This window comes from Schistocerca gregaria, chromosome 2, assembly GCF_023897955.1.
Source record: "Schistocerca gregaria isolate iqSchGreg1 chromosome 2, iqSchGreg1.2, whole genome shotgun sequence".
NCBI lineage: Eukaryota > Metazoa > Arthropoda > Insecta > Orthoptera > Acrididae > Schistocerca > Schistocerca gregaria.
In genome coordinates, this window is record NC_064921.1 from 830149620 (window position 1) to 830172469 (window position 22850).

At 42.2% G+C, this 22850-nt stretch overlaps 2 non-coding genes across 2 annotated transcripts; one reads left to right on the forward strand and one right to left on the reverse strand.

Moving 5' to 3' along the window:
* The first annotated feature begins 7867 nt into the window (after positions 1 to 7867).
* Trnaa-cgc (transfer RNA alanine (anticodon CGC)) lies at positions 7868 to 7940 on the forward strand. The gene has a single exon. It is a non-coding gene; the product is annotated as a tRNA-Ala (tRNA).
* A 9522-nt stretch (positions 7941 to 17462) lies between these two features.
* Trnas-cga (transfer RNA serine (anticodon CGA)) lies at positions 17463 to 17537 on the reverse strand. The gene has a single exon. It is a non-coding gene; the product is annotated as a tRNA-Ser (tRNA).
* Between the last annotated feature and the right edge of the window lie 5313 nt (positions 17538 to 22850).

Here is a 22850-nt window from a genome sequence, read left to right on the forward strand (position 1 = left end):
CATTTATTTTTTTAGTACGACAGCAATATACTGCGTGTATCTTAATGTTGACCCTCGCAAATAGTGCGGTAAGTATACGAATGTACCATTTCTTATCATTGAATTTCAATATTTTTTAACTGTTCGTCCTCAGTTGTATTGTTCTTATCTAGTTTCAAGTTATTTGTGGTGTATGTTCCTGTACAGCCTTCTGAAGAATTGGTTGCTGATTATTTTGGCATGTCCAGCTGCACTTACTGACGATGGATAAAATACTAAGTTCACTTTTATCTAATTATGTTATTAAAACCGGCAATTCATTGCATCACTGTATGGATTTGCTTTCTGAATATAATAGTTTAACATATAAACTCTGATCGTGGTAGTATGTAAGAGCAGACTGCCGGTAATGTTGCACTGACAGTTCAGAGGAGCGCAAATCCGTGAAAAGGACGTGGAAGAAGCTAAAAGGGAGGCGAAAGTGAGGAACAGAAAGAAACAACTGACTGGGTTGAAGAACATAAATGAGAGGGCCGTACATTTATGTTTCACTGAGCAACGAGAAAAGAAAAGTAGATGCAAGCTGGAGATGCTAGAGGCGTCTGAGCCATCGGATGGTTGCAGTATTTGTTATGACGACGATAATTGAAAACAGTACTTACATGTAGTAAAGAATTGTGAGTTATGTTGCATCTGTGATGTACTAGGTAAAGACGAAGAATTGTGGTACACCTGTCTTCTGCTGTGTTTCTGCTCCCTTTGAAATCATTGTATTGAGAAAGACACACCAGTACTGTTTTTGCGATGACTACTTGTGCAAGAAGTGAACATTGCTTGTTACTGTGTAAATGTGGTTCAGTTTTCTTAACAGAAATTGCTAGATAATGTAATTGGAGATTATTTTCACTCACGTACATTAATATAAGCTTTCTTCCTCAAGCGCACAATTCTCCAGCCACTCCCGATAACCCTTCTCGACGGTCATTTTACGTCTGGGATGCGATATATCTTAATTAGTATGTATTGTTGTGTATAGAATCCTAATCTACCTTTCAAAATGTTCTTGCACGTAATATTTTGGAGCTTTTTTTTAACTGTCGGGCTGTCAATCATTTGAAAGAAAAGTTTCCTAAATTCAGTGAAGCAGAGCTGGAAGAGGATATTTGTTGCACCACAAATAAGAAAACTGATGAAAGGTCCAACCTTTCGACAACAAATTCATAAATATCGAATTAGCAGCTGGTCCTCTTTGAAAGCAATTGTGAACGGCTGTTTGGGCGACAGAAGAAACTACGTTTCCATTACGTATGATCTGTAGCGAGATCATCTGTAAGAACATGAGGTGAAAAATGTCACTTGATATTCACTTTGTACATTCCTACCTGGATTTCTTTCAGGAAAATTTGAGAGCCATAAGCGAAGAGCAGGGTGAATGCTTTCACCGAGACATCTATCTGATGGAACGCCGTTATCAGGGTCATTGAAACCTTTCGATGATGGGCGACAACTGCTGGAGTCTTGTTGGAGGGAACGAGGAAATGGCATACATAAGAAGAGCATTGTTGTCACAGTTTCTGAATACCAAAGGGGTACTTACGGTGTAATCTAATTTAGACTTTCTAACGGCGTCGCGTCGGTATATATGTGTCAAGTAGTATTGAGTTGTAAAGTTCTGAATATGTATTTCTTGTTGGTTTTAATACTGTCAATGTTCGAAAATACTGTTTTAGATTCTACTGAGTATCTAGAAAATTTGACTTGATAGGGAATTCAACAACCAAAGAAAAAAAAGGCATATCCACCCATTTACAAATCAGATGCGGAAAGAAAGTATAAATTAGTTGGTAGTGAAGTTAGCTCATTAGGGTCTCGTTTTCAGCTTATGACAGAAAACGGTGGGCAGCATACTGAACATGCGGGTCTCACGACAATAAGAAACCGATTTCATTTTGCATTTTATGCTGCTTTTGGCGCCAGGAAATTAAAAACCGATGTCATTTTTGGCCACCATACAATTGAAAATGATTTTTCCCATGCGATGTTGTACAACCTTGCCGTCGTGGATGGACTTACCTAACTAGTAGTGCCAGAGTTGTTGACTTCCAAACTTTTGTAACCATGCAACTTCAACAGTATGCATGGTATATCATGAAACTTAAACCATAGCTGTCAATTGCGATTCATCTGTTATTTGTGGCCGACCTCATTCACCTTAGGACACTTAAGCATCATCTATTGGTAAAATTTAAATTTTCGTTAACTTTTTCCTCTTGGTGTTCGCTCTGCGCCCATAAGGTGCTGTTCAAATTTGACGTCATTCTGAACTGTGGATCTTTCAAATGGTTCACATTGCTCTAAGCAATATGGGACTTACCATCTGAGGTCATCAGTCCCCTAGACTTAGAACTACTTAAACTTAACTAATCTAAGGCCATCACACACATCCATGCCCGAGTCAGGATTCGAACCTGCGACTGTAGCAGCAGCGCGGTTCCTGACTGAAGTGCCTAGAGCCGCTCGGCCACAGCGACCGGCTGTGGATCTTTTTCTACAGCGTTTTAAAACCGAACTTTAATTATGGGCACTGCTGACAGAACTGCCCGGAGTTGTCAGGAAATCATGAATTAAAATATAGCAAAGTTATAATTTGAGCGAAATTAGTAACAATAGATTTCATAAACAGGTACAAGATGGCTGAAGCAACTACAATTTATGAATATGTGCAGCAGATTGCGTTTTCCAGAAAAACTGAGTGATACTTAATAAGCAAAATATTAGGGGTTGTATAAAACGTCAAATTACGTAACATTGTCATCCGGTATGCCTTTTTGGCGTACTTAACGCTTTGCGAAATCTGCGACTTCCCTGAGATTGGCTTCGGTTATTTTCAACTGCGACGTGTAACAAAACTTTACGACTTGACTACACGGCGTTGAGTTAACAGCGCAGGCGCGGGGAGAGCAAAAACAGCCCCGGCAGTACGCAGTGCGAACATGCGTGGAAACACGAGCAGGTGCCTTAGCGCGCGAGCAAATAAATCAGGCCGGCCGGCAGGTGACGCTGGAGTCTGCTGGAAGAAGCGGCGCTTATAAAGTAGTTAAGGCGACGCCGCGAAAACTCACGAGTCATACAGCGATTTGCTCAGATTCCACCGCTGATCGCAAAACTGGACCGAGCACGCGATTAAGGAACTTGCAGCTCGCGCACTTTTTGCATTTTCACGGTGGTTTTTCTCACGACTCCAACCAGTTAGTGAGCTCGTTAAACTGGCACCTACATATCTCAATCCCTACATCCGTTCCACAGAAACTCAGGAATGCACTTGTGTTCACCACGTAGATACCGAGTTTATAATCTCTGTTCGCTACGTATTACTTTATTTATTTTTCTGGTGCGGTTGTTTTTCCTTACGTACGATCATTACTGACAGACACGTTGGCTGTGTATTCTTTTTGTTTCCTTCTTTAACATCAAATATTGCTTCTTTATCTGCAAAGTTTTACGGAGGTTGTCTGGAATGGAAGGTCCATTAAATGTTAAAGAAAACCAGTTTTTCTGAGTTATGTAGCGTTTTATGTCACGCAACGTTAATATACTTCGTTCCAATTGATATTTTTTTTAAATCTCCGTCCATCGTTTACAGCTACATATTTTTATGTTTATTAGTTTGGAGGTTTTTAGTCTTCAGAAAAAAAAACAGAGGCACTGACGTACAAGTATTAACCCTTCTTGTCAGAAATTTGTTTGAAACTTCTCGTAATGCAGTTGTTCATTGCTGCGTTGCTTTTGTTCAAACACTTATTACTCAGCTAAGTCCTTCGATGTACTTCGTGGGTTAAGGATATTAGTGATTTTGCACTTTCAGTAATATCCTCAGATCAAGTCGTCTTCTTTTTCAAAGTCAGCAATCGTCGTGTTAAATAATCATGACGGCACAAATGAAAATAATGTTTCTCATGGCTATGTACGTTAGCAAATATTTTCAACTTCAGTAATATTTTATCTTCTCAAATACTTCAAGCTGGTTAATTTTTCACCACAGAGTACAGGTTACGCCACGTATCTGAAACTTTAAGTACTGCCATAACATAGACGTGTGCTGTGTAGAGGCCAAATGGTAACTGGTAACAGGATTAACGTCAACATCGCAATATTTTCTATTTCATGCTGTTTTATTATTACTAACAGTTTTCACAAGAGATGTGGGACGGCCACAGGTTCCGTCTTGTAGTACATCGTCGTCGAACCGGTGAAGATTTCATCCGGTGACGTGAAATTCCAACGCCGAGAGAGCAGCAATCGATATCGCTCCTGCAATAAAGAAAACACAAAGCAAACATTGTGCAGTTTTTATCTTAAACAGTGGGCGCTGCAAAAATCATTAACACTAGTTCTAACTTATAATACACTGAAGCGACAAAGAAACTGGAACAGGCATGCGGCATGGGTATTCAGATACAGAGATTTGTAAACAGGTGGAGTACGGCGCTGCGGTCGACAACGCCTATATAAACCGGCTAGTGCCTGGCGCACTTGTTATAACGGTTACAGCCGCTAGAATGGCAGTTTGTCAAGATTTAAGTAAGTTTAAACGCGGTGTTTTATTCGACACACGAGTGACGAGTCACAGCATCTCCGAGGTGCGATGACGTGAGGATTCTCCCGTACGACCATTTCATGAGTGTACCGTGATCATCAGGAATCTGGTAAAACATCAAATCTCCGACATCGCTACGGGCAGAAAAAGATTCTGCAAGAACAGGACCAATGACGACTGAAGAAAATCTTTCAGTGTGACAGAAGTGCAACCCTTCCGCAAATTGCTTCAGATTTAAGTGCTGGGCCCCCAACAAGTCTTAGGTGAGAACCATTCAACGAAACATCACCGAAGGCCCTCTCGTTTACCCTTGATAACTGCACGACAAAAAAGCTTTACGCCTCGTCCGCTCCCTTCAGAAATGACATTGGATTTTTGATGACTAGAAACATGTTGCCCTTTCGGACGAGTCTCTTTCCAAATTGTATCTATCGGATGAACGTGTGCTGGTATGGAGACAACCTTATGATATTATGGACGCAGCTTGTCAACAGGGGATTCTTCAAGCTGGTGGAGGCTGTGTAATGGTGTGTGGCGTGCGCAGTTGGAGTGCTATGAGACCCCTGATATGTCGAGATATGACTGTTACAGGTGACACACACAGAAGCATCCTGTCTGATAACCTGCTTGCATTCATGTCCATTATGCATTCCTATGGATTTTGGCAATTCCAGCGGGACAATCCGACACCCAACACGTCCAGATTTGCTACAGAGTGGCTCCAGGAACACTCTTCTGAGCTTAAACACTTCCGCTGGCCACCAACTTCCCAGACATGAATATTATTCAGCTTATCTGGGATGCCTTGCAACGTGTTGTTCAGAAGAGATCTCCACCCCCTCGCACTCTTACCTATTTATGGACAACCTTGCAGGATTCATGGTGTCAATTACCTCCAGCACTATTTCAGACATCAGTGTAGTCCATGCCACGTCCAGCTGAGGCACTTCTGCGTGTTCCAGGAGGCCCTGCATGATATTAGGCAGTGTTACCAGTTTCTTTGGCTCTTCAGTGCATATATCGTGGAGGGGGTAAAATCCACAGTGGTGTAAGAATATAGCCCAAATTCTGTGTCACCACAGTTAGTGAACTGTACTCAGTTACATAAAGCGGAAGGGAACAGTTCTTTGTTATACCCGCCATTATTTTGTTAATTACTACGGACATTTATTTTTCAGAAACACTGATTCTTAGCAAATTAATTAACACTGACAGAAAAAGGCGCAACACCGAGAAGGAGTTGTACGGCATAAACCAAAGTTAGAAGTACAGGGTGTTCAGAAAAGGACTCCCTGATTTCAAAATTAAATATCTTGAAAACAAAGATCGATAGAGGAATGCAGTAAACTGTATGTTTATTGTGAAAGCTGTAAGAAGTTTATACAGCAGTTTGAATTAATAGTTACAAAAGCTGCTAACGGATGGCGCTGTACGCTGTACAGCTCATATCAGCATACATAAGTGAAATAATCGTATGAAAACAATCTTTGCAAACAATCACATCACAATGTTTTCCAAATGTTCACCATTGGCACTACAGAGGAGGCGCAAGCGAAGAATGAAATTCGCCATCACATTTCGTAGTGTCTCAACCGAAATGGATTCACATGCCACAGAGATCGCCGACTCAAGCTCGTCCAGCGTGGCGGGATGCTTCGGGTAGACCATGTCTTTCACCGTGCCCCACAAAAAAAGTCACAGGGAGTCAAATCCGGCGAACATGGAGGCCAATCCATGCCTGCACCAGTAAATTTGGGATATTTCAAAGCAATGAATCGATTCCCGAAGCATTCCTCAAGAAAGCGAAACACTTGTTCGGTCCGATGTGGTCGGGCTCCATCTTGCATAAACCATTCAGTACCTGGTCGATCCTCTAACGCTTGCTGTGTGGCGACAAATTGTTCCAAAATTGCAACGTAAAGTGCACCAGTGACCGTTTCTCGAATGAAATAAGGGCCAATAATGCCTCTCCTGCATACTGCAACCCACACAGTAACTTTAGGAGAATACAGGGGTTTCGCTTCACACCAATATGGCTTTTCGGAACCTCAAAATCGCCAGATATTCACGTATACATTCAGGTGGAAGTGTGCTTCATCTGTAAACCAGAATCAGCCAACATCAAATCCTTCACTATCAATCATTGTGAACGTCTGGTTAGCAAAGGCAACCCTTTGTTGCACAGCTCGTGCGGGTATGGCCTGGTGCGTTTGAATTTTGAATGGAAACATGTGTAGGCTCTTTCTCAGTATTATCTGCGTGCTGGAACGCTTCAAACCAGTCTCAGATGCAATTCTAAGGACAGATGACATTGGATTTCGCTGAATAATTGCAGAAACTGTGGCGATACTTTCAGGCGTAACTGCGGTTTGCTTGCGGCCAACATGCCCCACTAGATCATCAGTTACGCTGCCTGTTCGTTGAAATTTTGCGAAGAGCGTACGACTGGTTTTCGCATCGGGTCCTTTCGGAACATTAAATCGTGCTTGAAAACTTCACCTTGTTGCCGTAGGACTCTCTTCTAACCTGTGGTACTCTAGCACCAGAAAAACGAGTTGTTCAATGTGTAATTAAAAAATCAAGATGATATATGAATCAGATTATTGCAAAACCAGCTTCAGTCATAAACAGATCTTGTGACATCATAATGAGACGAGTGAGTACATATAACTACTGTCAAGCATAAAAATCACGAGTACGTACCGTGTATAGTAAATCTTTGGCGAAACACATGGCAAAGCAGTATTCCCATTTCCTCCGCCACGCATCTGCTGTATGCCTTATATGCTCCTGATTTATAGTCGAACTGAGATGTTTGTTACTGACATGATGCTTCATAGTAGTAATGGCTAGTCATTCATCTGATTGCGATGTCACAACATAGCTGAAGAATATCTGTTTATAACTCAAACACGATGTGTAATAAATTAATTAACACAGCTGTCTGCGAGCATTATTCTTCAACAGTTTTTACTGTCTGAAAACCATCACCTCCTCAAAGTAAAGTTTAATTTTTAGCTTTTATGAGTTAATTTTAAATCGTTTGCGGATCTAAATTGTGAAGTTCTTTTCGCGAGGTATGGCTTGTACAAAAAGTCTATTAGTGCACCATATGCACTCAGTCGCAACCGAACCCAACTTTCCTCTCCGAATCCTAATTAGCTGGCCCGTAAAATGCTGGCAAATATTTTTGGTAACACTATACGCCTGTATCATACTGGGTTCCACTAGTGTATCACTAGCAAGAGCTTGAAGATGTCTGTGTAATCTCGAATTATAGTATCAGCACCGAGCGAGGTGGTGCAGTGGTTAGCACACTGGACTCGCATTCGGGAGGACGACGGTTCAATCCCGTCTCCAGCCATTCTGATTTAGGTTTTCCGTGACTTCCCTAAATCGTTTCAGGCAAATGGCGGGATGGTTCCTTTGAAAGGGCACGGTCGATTTCCTTTCCCATCGTTCCCTAACCCGAGCTTGTGCTCCGTCTCTAATGACCTCGTTGTCGACGGCACGTTAAAAAAAACACTAACACACTATAGTATCAGCAACAAAAATGATACTCATTATTGATTAATATAATGTGTTTAAAAAAAAAACGTGTCTGTCGAGAAGTGTTGTCTTACACCTGATTATTTATCGCAACTTGAGGACTGACCGTTGTATAAAAAAAGTGATCCTGTTCTTCTGCAGAGGCTTGAAAGAGCGCATCAGACTTTTGCTTCTACCAGTCTGAAGCTAATGAGTTTCTTCTTCGGGGCCGCGGGATTCGTCTCGCTGCATACAAGAGAGCCGGCATACCCGATTTTGGCGTTCCGCACGTATTGTTTCGCTTTGTTCCGCTGATTCTGGTACACTTTGTATTGTTCAGTTGTCGGATTGCTCTCGAATCTGCTGTGTACCGAGTCTGGCTAACTTCCGTAGTCGTCTATAGAACAGAAGCTCTCATTGCTGCAACACAACGTTTAACTTCTGTAACACTATTACGATTATAGCCACACGATTTCTATGATGTAACCACCATTATAACCAATATGTTTCGTTCACCTGTTAATTATCTATATTACCACAGAATCTGGTTATCAAATGCATTGAAAAATATTTCGAAAAGTGCATTTTGACGAAATCGCATTCGAAACAGCAGTCTGTCGGTGTTGAACCATTTCTTCATCTTCCTGGCACGTGACATTTTTAAAGTAGACATCTTGAATTATAGCCGCTTGGCTGCTCTTGTAAATAGTTTATTTAACGACGGGTTTCGTAGCCTTGTCGACACATCCTCAGGTTACGTGTGTTAAATCTGCAAGTAACTTAGGCGGCAGGGAGTTTTGGAAGAAGATGTACTGGCAGCGTACAAATGTAAGTGTGTGTGTGTGTGTGTGTGTGTGTGTGTGTGTGTGTGTGTGTGTGTGTGCGGGGGGAGGGGGGGGGGCGTGATTCTTGCTTAAACAGCCCAGTCACTAGAGCGTTTGTCCGCGAAAGGTGAGGGTTCCAGGTTCGAATTCCAGTGCAACACACAGTTTTAGTCTGCCAGGTAGATTGGACCTTTGAAGTAGACTGACCAAAACAAAAAGAAGATACAAAGACAATAAATATGTCATTGCCGGACGATTTGATTCAGCTTGAATCTATTGGAGGTCTTCCATTACATCCATCAACTAGTTTGTAATCAGTACGTGTGTTATTAATAAGAACATTTGATCTGTCATTTGTGTGGCCGTAGTTTCTTTACAATTCCTGAGAGTAATCTCGTTCTATCGTTGCAACTACAAGAAAATGCGTGTTTTTTTTTTTTTTCATCAGACACGTTTCGCTTAGTTGCGGATCATAAAAACAAATCAAATTGTAAATAACTTTAGTTACAGACCAGTGATGATGCTTTACTCGATAAAACGAAACGCGTCTGGTGAAAAAAAGCACGCATTTTCTCGTAGTTGCAACGACAGAACGAAAATACCCTCAGAAATATTATCTGTGTGTTAACTAACATTCTGTGTCTGCGATTACTGGGTCTAGTAATGTAGCAGATACAGAGAAAGGCAGCAGTGACAGACAGTTGTCTCATTGTTGTTTTTTTTTAATTGTATGAACAAAGTGCAGTCAGTGTCACTACTTTTACTGCTACGGCCAATTTGAACCGAATCACGTCCTCTTCAGTCCCAAAACATGAAGACTGATGCAGGTGACAGTCACCAAACTCTCCGTATTTTAGATCTGATGCGGTGCGATTGGGCCGAAATGGATTATAGTTGTTGATATTGTTGTGGTCTTCAGTTCGAAGACGGGTTTGATGTCGCTTTCCGCGCTGCTCTGTTCTGTGCAAGCCTCTTCATCTCCGAATAATTGCTGCAACCAACATCCTTCCATATCAGCTTAATGTATTCGTCTCTTGTTCTCCCTCTTCGTTTTTCAGCCTCTACATTTCTCTCCAATGGTTCAAATGGCTCTGAGCACTATGCGACTTAACTACTGAGGACATCAGTCGCCTAGAACTTAGAACTAATTAAACTTAACCAACCTAAGGACATCACACACATCCATGCCCGTGGCATGATTCGAACCTGCTACCGTAGCGGTCACTCGGTTCCAGAATGTAGCGTATAGAACCGCTCGGCCACTCCGACCGGCTTCTCTCCAATACTAACTTCGTGATCAATTGATGTCTTCGAATGTGTGCCAGCAACCGATCCCTTCTTCTAGTCAAGTTACGCCACACATTTGCTTTCTCTACAGTCCCTTTAGTACCTCCTCGTTGGTTACATGATCTACCCATCTTATCTCCGGCATTCTTCTGTAGCACCACATTTCAAAAGCTTCTCTTCTCGTCTAAACCGTTTGTCGTTCATATTCCACTTCCATACATTGTTACACTCCAAAGAAATACTTACAGCAAAAGTTCCGAATACTTAAATCGATATTCGATGTTAACAAATTTCTGTTTTTCAGTAACGCTTTTCTTGCCATTGGCAATTTACATTTAATATCGTCACTACTTCGGTTACCATCAGATATTTCGCTGCCCAAATAAGAAATTTCATCTACTAACTTCAGTGTCTCGTTTCCTAATCTAATCCCCTCAGCACTACCTGATATCATTCGAATACATTCCATTATCCTTGTTTTGCTTCTATTGATGTTTATCTTACATATATCCCCCTTTCAAAACATCGTCCATTCCGTTCAACTGGTCTTCCAAGTCCATTGCTGTCTCTGACACAATTACGTCATCGGCAAAGTGTCTCGTTTCCTAATCTAATTCCCTCAGCACCATCTGATATCATTCGAATACATTCCACTATCCTTGCTTTGCTTGTATTGATGTTTATCTTACATATATCCTCCTTTCAAAACATCGTCCATTCCGTTCAACTGGTCTTCCAAGTCCATTGCTGTCTCTGACACAATTACGTCATCGGCAAAGTGTCTCGTTTCCTAATCTAATTCCCTCAGCACCATCTGATATCATTCGAATACATTCCACTATCCTTGCTTTGCTTGTATTGATGTTTATCTTACATATATCCTCCTTTCAAAACATCGTCCATTCCGTTCAACTGGTCTTCAAAGTCCATTGCTGTCTCTGACAGAATTACGTCACCGGCAAACTTTAAAGTATTTATTTCTTCTTCTTGAACTGTTCCTACTCCTAATTTTTCTATGGTTTTCTTTACTGCTTGCTCAACGTAGAGATCAAATAACATCGGTCATAGGCTACAACAGCATCTCCAGCAGTGTTTCCCTTTCATGCCCCTCGACTCTTATGACTACTGTCTGATTTATGTACCAGCTAAATAGTCTTTCGCTCCTGTGTTTTATCCCAGCTATCCTCAGCATTTCAAAGAGGGTATCCCAGTCACCATTGTGAAAAGCTTCCTCTAAGTCTACAAATGCTACAAACACAGGTTTTCTTTCTAACAGAACTCATCAATATTACCTCGCGTCTTCCTACATTTCTCCGAAATCCAAACTGATCTTCCCCAAGGTCGGCTACTACCAGTCTTTCCATTCTTGCGTAAAGACTGCATGTTAGTATCTTGCAGTCATGACCTATTAAACTGATAGTTCGGTAGAACTCACACATGTCAGGAACTGCTTCTTTGGAATTTTAATTCTTAGATTCTTCTTGAAGTCTGACGGTATTTCGCCTGCCTCATTCATCGTGCACACCAATGGAAGAGTTTTGTCATGGCTGGCTCTCCCAAGGCTATCAATAGTTCTGATGGAATATCGTCTACACCAGGGGCCTTGTTTCGATCTACGTTTTTTAGTGCTCTGTCAAATTCATCTTGCAGTATCACATCTCCCATCTAATCTTTAACTACGTCTTCCTCCACTTCTATAATGTTGTCCTCATCTCCCTTGCATAGACCTGCTATATACCCCTTCCACCTATCACTTTTCCCTTCTTTGCTTAGGACTGGTTTTCTGTCTGAGCTCTTGATATTCATAGAGTTTTTTCTCTTATCTTCAACGGCCTATTTAATTTCCCCATAGGTGACATCTGTCTTTCTCCTAGGGATTTCTATTTGACCTTGTCTTTTAACCTATGGATTTTCTGCTGCCTTCACTATTTCGTCTCTCAAAGCTACCCGTTCGTCTTCTACTGTATTTCTTTCGCCTGTTCTTTTCAGTCGTTCCCTCATGCTTTTTCTGGAACTCTCAACAGCCTCTAGCTCTTTCTCCTTATCCAGATCCCATCTCCTTAATTCCCTAAGTTTCTTAAGATTTAATCCACAATTCATAACCAATAAATTGAGGTCAGAATCCACACCCACCCCTAAACATCTAGTTTCTAAATGTCTGTCTTACCAGTATATTGTCAATCTTAAAATTTCAGGTGTCTGCGGATCTTTTCCACGTACACTTCTTTCGTCCATGATTTTTAAAGGGAGCTTAAATTATGCTCTGTGAAAATTCTACAAAATTCTACCAGGCTGCATCAGCTTGCAATCTGTTCTCTAATCCGTATTAAGCTACAATTTTTTCTTCTCTTCCTTTTCCTACTGTCGAATCACAAGGAAATTTTCGTCTTTCTTAACTGTCTGAATAATTTCTTTTATTTTCTCATACATTTCCTCCATCTCTCCAGGATCTGCGGAGATAGTTGTCATATGAACTACTGTGAATTTTCTAATTCATTATTAAACCTAATCCTACATTACCCCTATTTGATTTTGTATTTATAACCTTGTATTCTCCTGACCAGAAATCCTGTTCCTCCTGCACCGAACTTCACTAATTCGCATTATATGTAACTTTGATCTATGCATCCCCCTTTTCAAATTTTCTAAACTACCTTAGCTGGTAATGGATCTAACATTCCACACTCCGGTCCGTAGAACGCCAGTTTTGTTTCTACTGATGACGACATCCATCTGATTTGTCCTCACCTGGAGATCCGAATGGGGGGGCTATTTTAGCTTCGGAATAATAACCCAACAGAGCGGCATGCCGTCGGGAAAAATTACTTTAGTTTTCCCTTGCTTTCAGCGTTCGATTTACCAGCACAGCTAGGCTTTTTTGGTTGGTGTTACAAGGTCAGATCAGGCAATCATCCAGACTACAGCCCCTACAACTACTGAAAATTCAGCCTCCCTTCTTCAAGAACCACGGGTTTGTCTGGCCTGTCAACAGATGTCTCTCCGTTGTGGTTGCAGCTGCGGTACAGCCATCTATATCGCCGAATCACGCAAGCCAACCTACCAGCGGCGATGTCCACGGTTCTTTCTTCCGTAAAATTTGGTGACATGTTCAATATCCACGACGGCTTGTTCACTGCAATTCTGTGAAAAAAACCAAACCGAAAATCTCCTCTGTAGGGATCAGCATGGTTTCAAAAACCGACGCACTGTTCGTCCACGAGACCCACAAGCAGTAAGTACCGACGCCCAGGTAGATGATGTATCCCTTCATTTTCGAACGCGTTCGATACAGTTTCGTATTGCTGGCTTTTGAACAACATAAGAGCGTGCAGAATATCATATCAGCTGTGTGACTGGAATAAAGAGTCTGTAGCAAACAGAACACAGCATGGCATTCTCAGCACCGAGGAACCTTCACACTTGAAAATAATTTCAGGAGTATCCCAAATGAATGTTAAAGGTCCATTAATTTTCCCAATGTATGTAAATGATCTAGTAGACAATGTCGGTAGTTCCATAAGGCTTTTGGGGGATGACGATGTTGTACACTGAAATAGTGCAAAGCTAGAAAATTGTAGCTAAAACGAGATGATCCACGTTTGGTGCAGGGAATGTCAGTTAAACTTCACCGTAAACAAATGTAATGAACTGCTTATGCATAGGTAGAAACACTCGTTATTGTATTGTGGGGTGACGGGTTAACAATAAGAAATAGTTTTCTCCGTTTTTTACGAACTCCTGAAAACTATATTTGTGTTCAGCCAGTAAGCGATGGAGAACGTACTGATCATAGTTTCCAGTCTGCAAGTACACATTCGTCTTTTATTCACTGAAAGAAATGTTTCTACTCTCTGTTCACTCAGCAGCGTCAGGAACTGTAATTATAAATAGAAGTTTTGAGTTCTAACTGATTCAATTATATTTAAGAATATTTCACATGCACAACACAGTAATATTCCTGACAATAATAATAATAATAATAATAATGCACTGTGAGAAGTTCAGAGGCGACCTCTACGGTAAGTTTTCAATAAATGGTCTTTCGCCCTGACCTCCAGTAGTCTAAGTAGATTGCTCGCCACTAGAATGGAAAATAACCTCACCCCTTGCCATGCGGTTTTGGTATCATTATGGGCGGCACGCAAACAGTTACTTCCGCGAAATCTAGGCGATCCAGGACGGTGTACAGTCCTAACGAGTCCACTTCCTATTTGTACCGAAAACGTGCGTTTAGTTGCATGTCTCGCTGTGGCGTCACCCGACACAGGGCGTAAGCCGGCGTTTGACTGACACGGAGCGATTGATAGCTGGGTGGGAAGTGTGGTGAAGTCACTGCCCCTCAGACCATATTTATGCATGGGCACAGCGAACGGCCGAAGAGAACACCTGCCATTGTCCGCTCTGTCATCAAGTGCTGATGATGAGGTCCCATACTCCGAGGAGCGTAGGGGACCAGTAGCAGCATCTAAATGGCCGCTTTCTCAGACACTTATCATTTTACAACACTGTTGGGTTAATTTAGAATCTTCGTAGCTTTTGTTTGAATGGAGTTAAGTAGGCTTTAATTAAAAAGTTTTAGCTCACCTGCATATGAACTTTGCCATCTAGAATTTTTAGAACGGAACTGACAGTAGAACATGACCTCTCAAATACAACTTTAAGAGATTGTATTGATTATTATTTACATCAAAGTTTTGAAACTTGTTATAGCTCTGTTGTTTAAGGGGTTTCGTCGGGTACTGTAATCAAAACTTTCTATCATTAATATAAATGATACTTAATCTACTACAAATAAGAACATTTTGTTCCAAATTTAGTTTTCAGTAAATTACCCGAAAACTATTAGAGGTAGCTTAATGGAGTCACATAGTTACTGTTTTTCTATCGAACTGAAGCTTCATACAAGTTTTCAAATTTCTAAGTGTAATCATAAGCGTCTTTAATGTTTTTGTGAAAACACCTATTTTGACCAAAATATTGCTCCGATCAAGATGAAACTTGTAACAGTTGATTTTGACATACATTTGCTCATTCTGACTAATTCTTGGCTTTCTAGAGTTGTTATTTCGCGCCACTTGTTTTTTTTTATCTTAAAACGATGTATTTAGAGGAAGATATTCATCTGATCATTCTGAGATTGGGCAGTTTAAACATTAGTATACTGAATCATATGTTGACAAAGCTTGGAAAAGCTTCTCTAATTTTTAATTTCATTCTTAAATTATAGAGCAACGTGATATGGCGCTATTAGCAGGGAACTGGGGTGAGCCCCGGCACAGTCGCTCAGTTCCCTATGTCTCAAATGTTACAGCGCTTGTTTCGCCACAGTATGCTTATATATAACAGCAAAAAAATTCACTGTAAGCAGTTACTTCCATAAAATATCAGAGTATGTGTACGGAGAGATTTAAAGTGGAATGACCGGAGAAAACTAATCTCAGGCAAGACAGTACAGGATGGATAAAAGACAGAATTGATAAACGAAAGAAAGAAGAGCATAAGAAGAGGAGTGCGATTGGTGAGAGGTTTAGTTAGTAACGGCGATCGTGTCAACTACAGTGGCAAACACTGCAAGAGGGCCGTTCTGCATCACGGTATAGTTTACTGTTAAAGTTCGGACAGCGTACATTCCTAGAAGAGTCAGCCAGTGTACTGCTTCATCCTACTTACATCTCGAGAAAAGACCATGACAATTACACACACGAAAGAATGGTGTTTTACCTACACACCCTATTTTTCCACGTAACGTCCATCCCGGTCTATGGTCTTTCTACAGCGTGAAATAAGGGCGTGTACGCCCTGTCGGTACCAGTCCTTCTCCTGGTGACGGAGCCAATGTTTCACTGCGTCAATCATCTCCTTATCGTCCCCAAAATTTCCTCCAGGAATGACATCGTTTAATGGCGCAAACAAGTGTAAGTCGGAGGGAGCTAGGTCAGGCCTGTAGGGAGGATGGTGTAACACTGTCCAACCTTGTTTTGCGATGTGCTCAGCAGTCCTAATGTGGGCCCGAGCGTTATCGTATTGCAGCAAAACATCTCGTGGGTTGCTGTGGCGCCGAAGTCGCCGGAAGTGCATCTTGGGTTTTGTTAACATTTTGATATGTGCTTCTCAATTAATGGCATCTCCTCTCGGCATCACATGAATGAGAACCACACTTTGAGAGTCCCAGAACACAACGATCATGACCTTACTAGCCGAAGCAGTTGCTCTGGATTTTTTCTTCTGTGGTGTGTGGGAAAGGCGCCATTCCATCGACTATCGTTTTGTGTCGGGCTCAAAATGGTGAATCCAGGTTTCATCACCTCTCACAGTCCGGGACGAGAAGGCCTCCCCCTCAGCTATAAACGTTGCAACAAATCAAATGTTCTTTCTGTGCGATTTGTGATCCACCGTTAGACACCGCGGGACCCAGCTTACACACCCCTTTGAAATATCTAAGAGTGCGGATAATTGCATCCACACTTCTATTGCTGATTGACAGATGCAACGCCAACTGCCGAGTCGTAATGCGTCTGTCCTCGCGAATGGCATCAGCTCGCTGCAACACGTCACCTGTGACAGCCGTGGATTGTCTCTCCGCCCGCTGCAAATCGTGGAGCTGCGCCGAACTGTCTTTTGATGACTTCATCCCTCGTGCCTAGCAACTAACAGTATTTGTGTCGACAGCAGATGCTCCATAGACTTAGCACAAGAGTTGATGAATATTCCCCACAGTTTTTCTTCTGCAGTAAGCACGTTGCTTGTAACGTACTTCACCTACAGACACAATTTTGAAACTGTCCTGCAGCTACGCTATCTGTCGGAAGTGACGGAAACTTTGCACACTAACTCAGCAGACTTCAAGTAGTATGTAGGTAACGTTTCGCATTCGTAGCTTTATTTTCGGTTGAGAAAAAGAATGTTGTGCCTTACGTTTTGGGCAACCCTCGTAGATGTAGTAGATCTTATCTAAATCTAGTCTACTTGTTTCTTAGTAGTCTTCCCGCGCAGGAAATGCATGTATTGGTAGTCTCAGGTTACAAACAAAAATCGTAGAAGTTTTCCCATCCTCTGGAAATGTATACGATTAGGAACTCAAGTTTCTAACAGCTCCCTCTGAACTACACATTACTGCATAAATAGTTTTCTGAATGTTTCCTTCAGTTTTTGAACCTACATAAACAATGACTCTGTTGCCAGAACGAGATTTGCACTCTGCAGCGGAGTGTGCGCTGATATGAAACTTCCTGGCAGATTAAAACAGTTTGCCCGACCGAGACTCGAACTCGGGGCCTTTGCCTTTCGCGGGCAACTGCTCTACCATCTGAGCTACCGAAGCACGACTCACGCCCGGTACTCACAGCTTCACTTCTGCAAGGTTCGCAGGAGAGCTTCTGTAAAGTTTGGAAGGTAGGAGACGGATACTGGCAGAAGTAAAGCTGTGAGTACCGGGCGTGAGTCGTGCTTCGGTAGCTCAGATGGTAGAGCACTTGCCCGCGAAAGGCAAAGGTCCCGAGTTCGAGTCTCGGTCGGGCACACAGTTTTAATCTGCCAGGAAGTTTCAATGACTCCGTTGTTCGGACTCATGACAATAGATGTTAATTCCAATAGGGCTCAGAGCCATTGGAACTCTGTTGTCCATAATACAGTATCTAAAAACTTATTGTTGAGGGACACTGTTGCCACTACTTCTGTAAATTTGTGAGTGGAATGTAAGATCCTTAAACAGCTTCAAGCGTAAATGGGAAATTTTACTCAGTTGGACTCTTGGGAGAAGTTTTACTACCATTCCTCCACAAAGAAATATCATCCCCGAAGGCATTAGCAGTCTTTATGAACGCAGTCAAATGTAATGTTTCCCCTCAGCTTGAATACTAACTTGACTGTGGAACCGTTTAAAAATCCGATTTTTTGTTTTTCATCTTAAATCGATGTTCAGTGTTCTTTTGAACAAAATGGTGGTTAAAAGTACTGAAGTGGACATCAGGACGTTGTTTAAAAATCAACTTAAAGATTCTAAGTTCCCACAGCTTTCACACATCAGTTTTGTCATTAGACTGCTGTTCGAGAAACATGTACTACACAACTGTCTTTAATGTGAGACAATCACTGTTGGCCCTTGATTCTGTACGAGTGATCAAATATGAAAAGTGGGTCCTTGAGGCAACTAAAGACGCCAGAATAACAAGGAGAAACAAGAAATGGAAGAGAGAAGACGACAAACATGTAAATCAAATCTAATGTATTAGGAACACTGGAGGTGAGTCATAGATCGAATACAAATCTGAATTGGATTTCTCAAGGTTTAAATTTTTCGACACTGTTCTTTATGCACAAAAAATTTATTTCAGTTAGAGGTCTGAAATTCTTTGGGGTGGTTCAGGACACAATTTGGAAGAAAGCAGACTACATATACAAACCTTCTATCAATAGCAAGCAAAATACATACTGACTAATTATAAAAAGTAACCTTAATTTTTATTATCAGAAGTAAATATTTCTACAATAAAAACTTGTGCAGGAAACAATATTATTGTAGGTTACTTTTTAGATAACCATGTATTGTAAATGTGTGTAAATGTGTACATACAGTTTCAAGCATGTAAATGAAATAGTTAGTCAGTACATAGATTCATAGTACGGACATTTAAATATGTTATTTACTGATCTTCACAAAAAATTGTAATAAAGTCAACGTGAAAACTAATACCATTAATTCTATATCATATTGTTCAGCGAGAAACACTCGTATTGTCCTACAGTTTTCAACCTACTAGGAGTTCATGTTTTTTTTTTTTTTAATTGGAGCCGAGTAAACTTCATGAACATTTTTAGTATTTTTCCAGGTATTCACCAGCAAACTACCTTAAGTTAGCATTGATATTTGTAATGTAGATTAATCTGTGGGTAAATACTATGAATCCCAATAAGGAATTTTTTTATTAAAAACGAATGGTTGAAAATTACGTATAAAGTTAAAAAGAAAATAGGGCGAAAAGCTGAAATAAAATCGTCCATTCTACTCAATATAGGTTCCAAATCACCTCCTCGTACGTCAAAATTCCATCGTCCAGTAGCTAGTTAACGATGCTGTCGTCTCATATGAAATGAAAAACTAATAATGCAAAAAATGTCCACTTAACTATAACAAGTTCGTGACTGATGATGGGTTGTTAAGAACGAAAAGCGTGACAGAAAAGGGTGCGTTCAGAAAGTGGGAGGGTAGCAGGGTGTTAACGAGGAAACAATGGAGTGCTGCGTGACAAGAAGAGGGAGTATAGCGGTGAGGGAGGGAGGGAAAGGGGCAGGGGGTAGAGAGCTACCGATGAAGGGCGCTCGGACATTGAGAATGAAGAGGGGTATAAAGTCGGAAGGAGCCTGATTAAGCCACTGGTAAATTCACCTCTCTACATCTGAGAATAAATTCCAGAAATAATTCTTCGAGTAAGTTTTCGCTTCTTTGCTGATGGAACGAGGTTCCCAGAATGTTCAGAAGCTTTCCATTTAATGCGGCCTCGCTTGCCTGGCTGTAAATCCTTCCGCTTGTTTGCTGAAACAGTTATCCATCTGACATTGCATCGCTGAGCTTTGCTGGCAAGGAGATGGCCATTTCTAATAGAACTTGAGAAACTAGTGGCTACTGGCGTTAGTCACTAGATCATGGAGGTGGAAGAACTGGAAGGTATTCGGTAGTTCTACTGAAGAAGAGTGTGTCATCATCATCACATTTTGACAGCCATTCCAGGGCAACGGCCTCACCTTGATTTTGGCAAGCGTTATGATCTCCAAATATACTGAAGCACTAAATAAACTGTTATAGGCATGCGTATTCAAATATATATGTGAACAGGCAGAATACGACGCTGTTGTCGGGAACGCCTATATAAGATAACAAATGTCTGGCACAGTTATTAGATCGGTTACTGCTGCTACAAAGGCAAGTTATCAAAGTTTTAGCCGGCCGAAATGGCCGTGCGTTTCTAGGCGCTACAGTCTGGAGCCGCGTGACCGCTACGGTCGCAGGTTCGAATCCTGCCTCGGGCATGGATGTGTGTGATGTCCTCAGGTTAGGTAGGTTTAAGTAGTTCTAAGTTATAGGGGACTGATGACCACAGCAGTTAAGTCCCATAGTGCTCAGAGACATTTCATTTTTTCAAAGTTTTAAGTGAGTTTGGTGTTATGGTCGGTGCACGTGCGATGGGACACAGCATCTCCGGGATGGCGATGAAGTGGAGATTTTCCCGTACGACATCGCTGCTGCCGGTAAAAGATCCTGCAAGAACTGGATCAACGACGACTGAAGAGAATCGTGCAACCTTTCCGCAAAGTGCTGCAGATTTCAATGCTGAGACATCAACAAGTGACAGTGAGCTAAGCGCCCAACAAAACGGTGTCGATATGAAGTTTCGGAGCGAAGCCCCATTCTTGTAGCCTTGATGACAGCACGACACAAAGCTTTACACCTCGCCTTGGCCCGTTGACACCGACATTGGACTGTTGATGACTGGAAACATGTTACCTTGTCAAACAAGTCTCGTTTCAAATTGAACCGAGTGGATGAACGTGTACTGGTATGGAGACAACCTCATGAATCAGTAGGGGACTGTTCAAACTGGTGGAGGCTCTGTGATGGCGTGGAGCGTGTGCAGTTGGAGTGATATAGGACCCCTGATAGTCTAGACACGACTCTAACAGGTGACATGGACGTAAGCATCCTGTCTGATTACCTGCAGCCATTCATGTCCTTTGTGCATTCCGACACACTTGGGCGATTCCAGCAGGACAATGTGACACTCCAAACTTCCATAATATCTACAGAGTGACTCCAGGAACACTCTTCTGAGTTTAAGCACTTCCGCTGGCCACAAAACTTCCCAGATATGAACGTTATTGAGCATACTAGGAATGCCTTGCAACGTGTTGTTCAGAAGAGCCCTCCACCCTCTCGTACTCTTACAGATTTGTGGACAGCCCTGCAGGATGCATGGTGTAAGTTCTTTCCAGCACTACCTCAGACTTTAGTCAAGTCCATCCCGCGTTGTGTTGCAGCACTTCTGTGTGCTCGCGGGGGGCCTACAGGATATTAGGGAGTTGTACCAGTTTCTTTGGCTCCTCAGTGTACATCCATCTACACTGCTGAGATAGCTTCCCGAATATATTCAAAAATGGTTCAAATGGCTCTGAGCACTATGGGACTTAACATCGATGGTCATCAGTCCCCTATAACTTAGAACTACTTAAACCTAACTAACCTAAGGACATCACACAACACCCAGCCATCACGAGGCAGAGAAAATCCCTAACCCCGCCGGGAATCGAAGCCGGGAACCCGGGCGTGGGAAGCGAGAACGCTACCGCACGACCACGAGATGCGGGCCCGAATATATTCCATCGGATTCAAAGCACTCAAATTTGCCGTCGAACATATCAGTGTGAGTTCACTGTCTTGCTCCTCAAACTACTGTGACAGAATTCTGGTATTGTGACACGGAATGTTATCGTAATAGAAGGTGGAACTGCTTTTGGGGAAGACATCAGGTGTGACGGGATGCAGGTGGTCTGCAGTAATGTTGATAAAGCCCACAACTGCCATACTCTGCAACTGCCATTATGCATTCGATTAATTCCGAAGGTCCCATGGAAGCCCAAATGAGTCCCCTTCCCCACCCCCCCCCTCCCCCACCTCCCCGCCAACCTCCCCCGTCACTGGCGCAGTTGATGGTCCCTCGCAACTGTTCGCCTGGATGAGACGGAGCAAGTAGAGAAGTGATTCACCCGATCAGGCAACACTTTCCCACCGATTCATGACCGAAGTTGTGTAATCCCGTGCCCTTAGCAGTCGTAATTGATGATGTCGTTGGGTCAACACGGGTCGTCTTCTGCGAAGTTCAGTGTTTAACAATATGCCATCAGTGGCGTGACCCGAAACACTAGTGCCCACGTCAGCTGGAACTGAAGCATGATTGTGTACTCAGCGATCGCACCTGAACATGGCGGCCAGATGGATCGCCGGAATATCGTGTAGCGAAGACGAACATATTCGGGAGCTAACCCGTGGAGATCATAAACATAGAGTGAAGAATGTTGAGTGCAAGCGTGCAGACGTGCGTGCATTTTCTTGTACAGGTGGCGGACGTTAGTTAGTGAGATGGAGTTCCATCTTGTCGCACATGGTCGGTCATTACAGGGACGGTTAATGCTGTTTCTGGATGACGCTAGACTTGTAGTCCGATGATGTGTCTTAATTATGTGTTCGATTGGAGACAGATCTGGTGATCGAACGGGCCGAGGCAACATATCGACCCCAGCATGTTGGATTACAACAGAGGAATGTTGGCGAGCGTAATTCTGTTGGAAAACACCCCCTGGGATGCTGATTATGAGTGGCAGCACAACAGGTCGAATTACCAGATTGACGTACCAGTCTGCAGTCAGTGTGGTTGGGATAACCGCGAAAGTGCCCTTGCTATCATACGAACTCGAAACCCAGACCAAAACTTCACGTGTAGGTTCTGTGTGTCTAGCACGCAGACAAGTTGGTTACAGGTACGCAAATGGCACCGAAGCAAAACCAGTTGTCATCAGAAAACACAACAGACTTCCATCCTGCCGTTGTACAAGACGTATGTATGTACTAGTACAGGTTGTGGCCA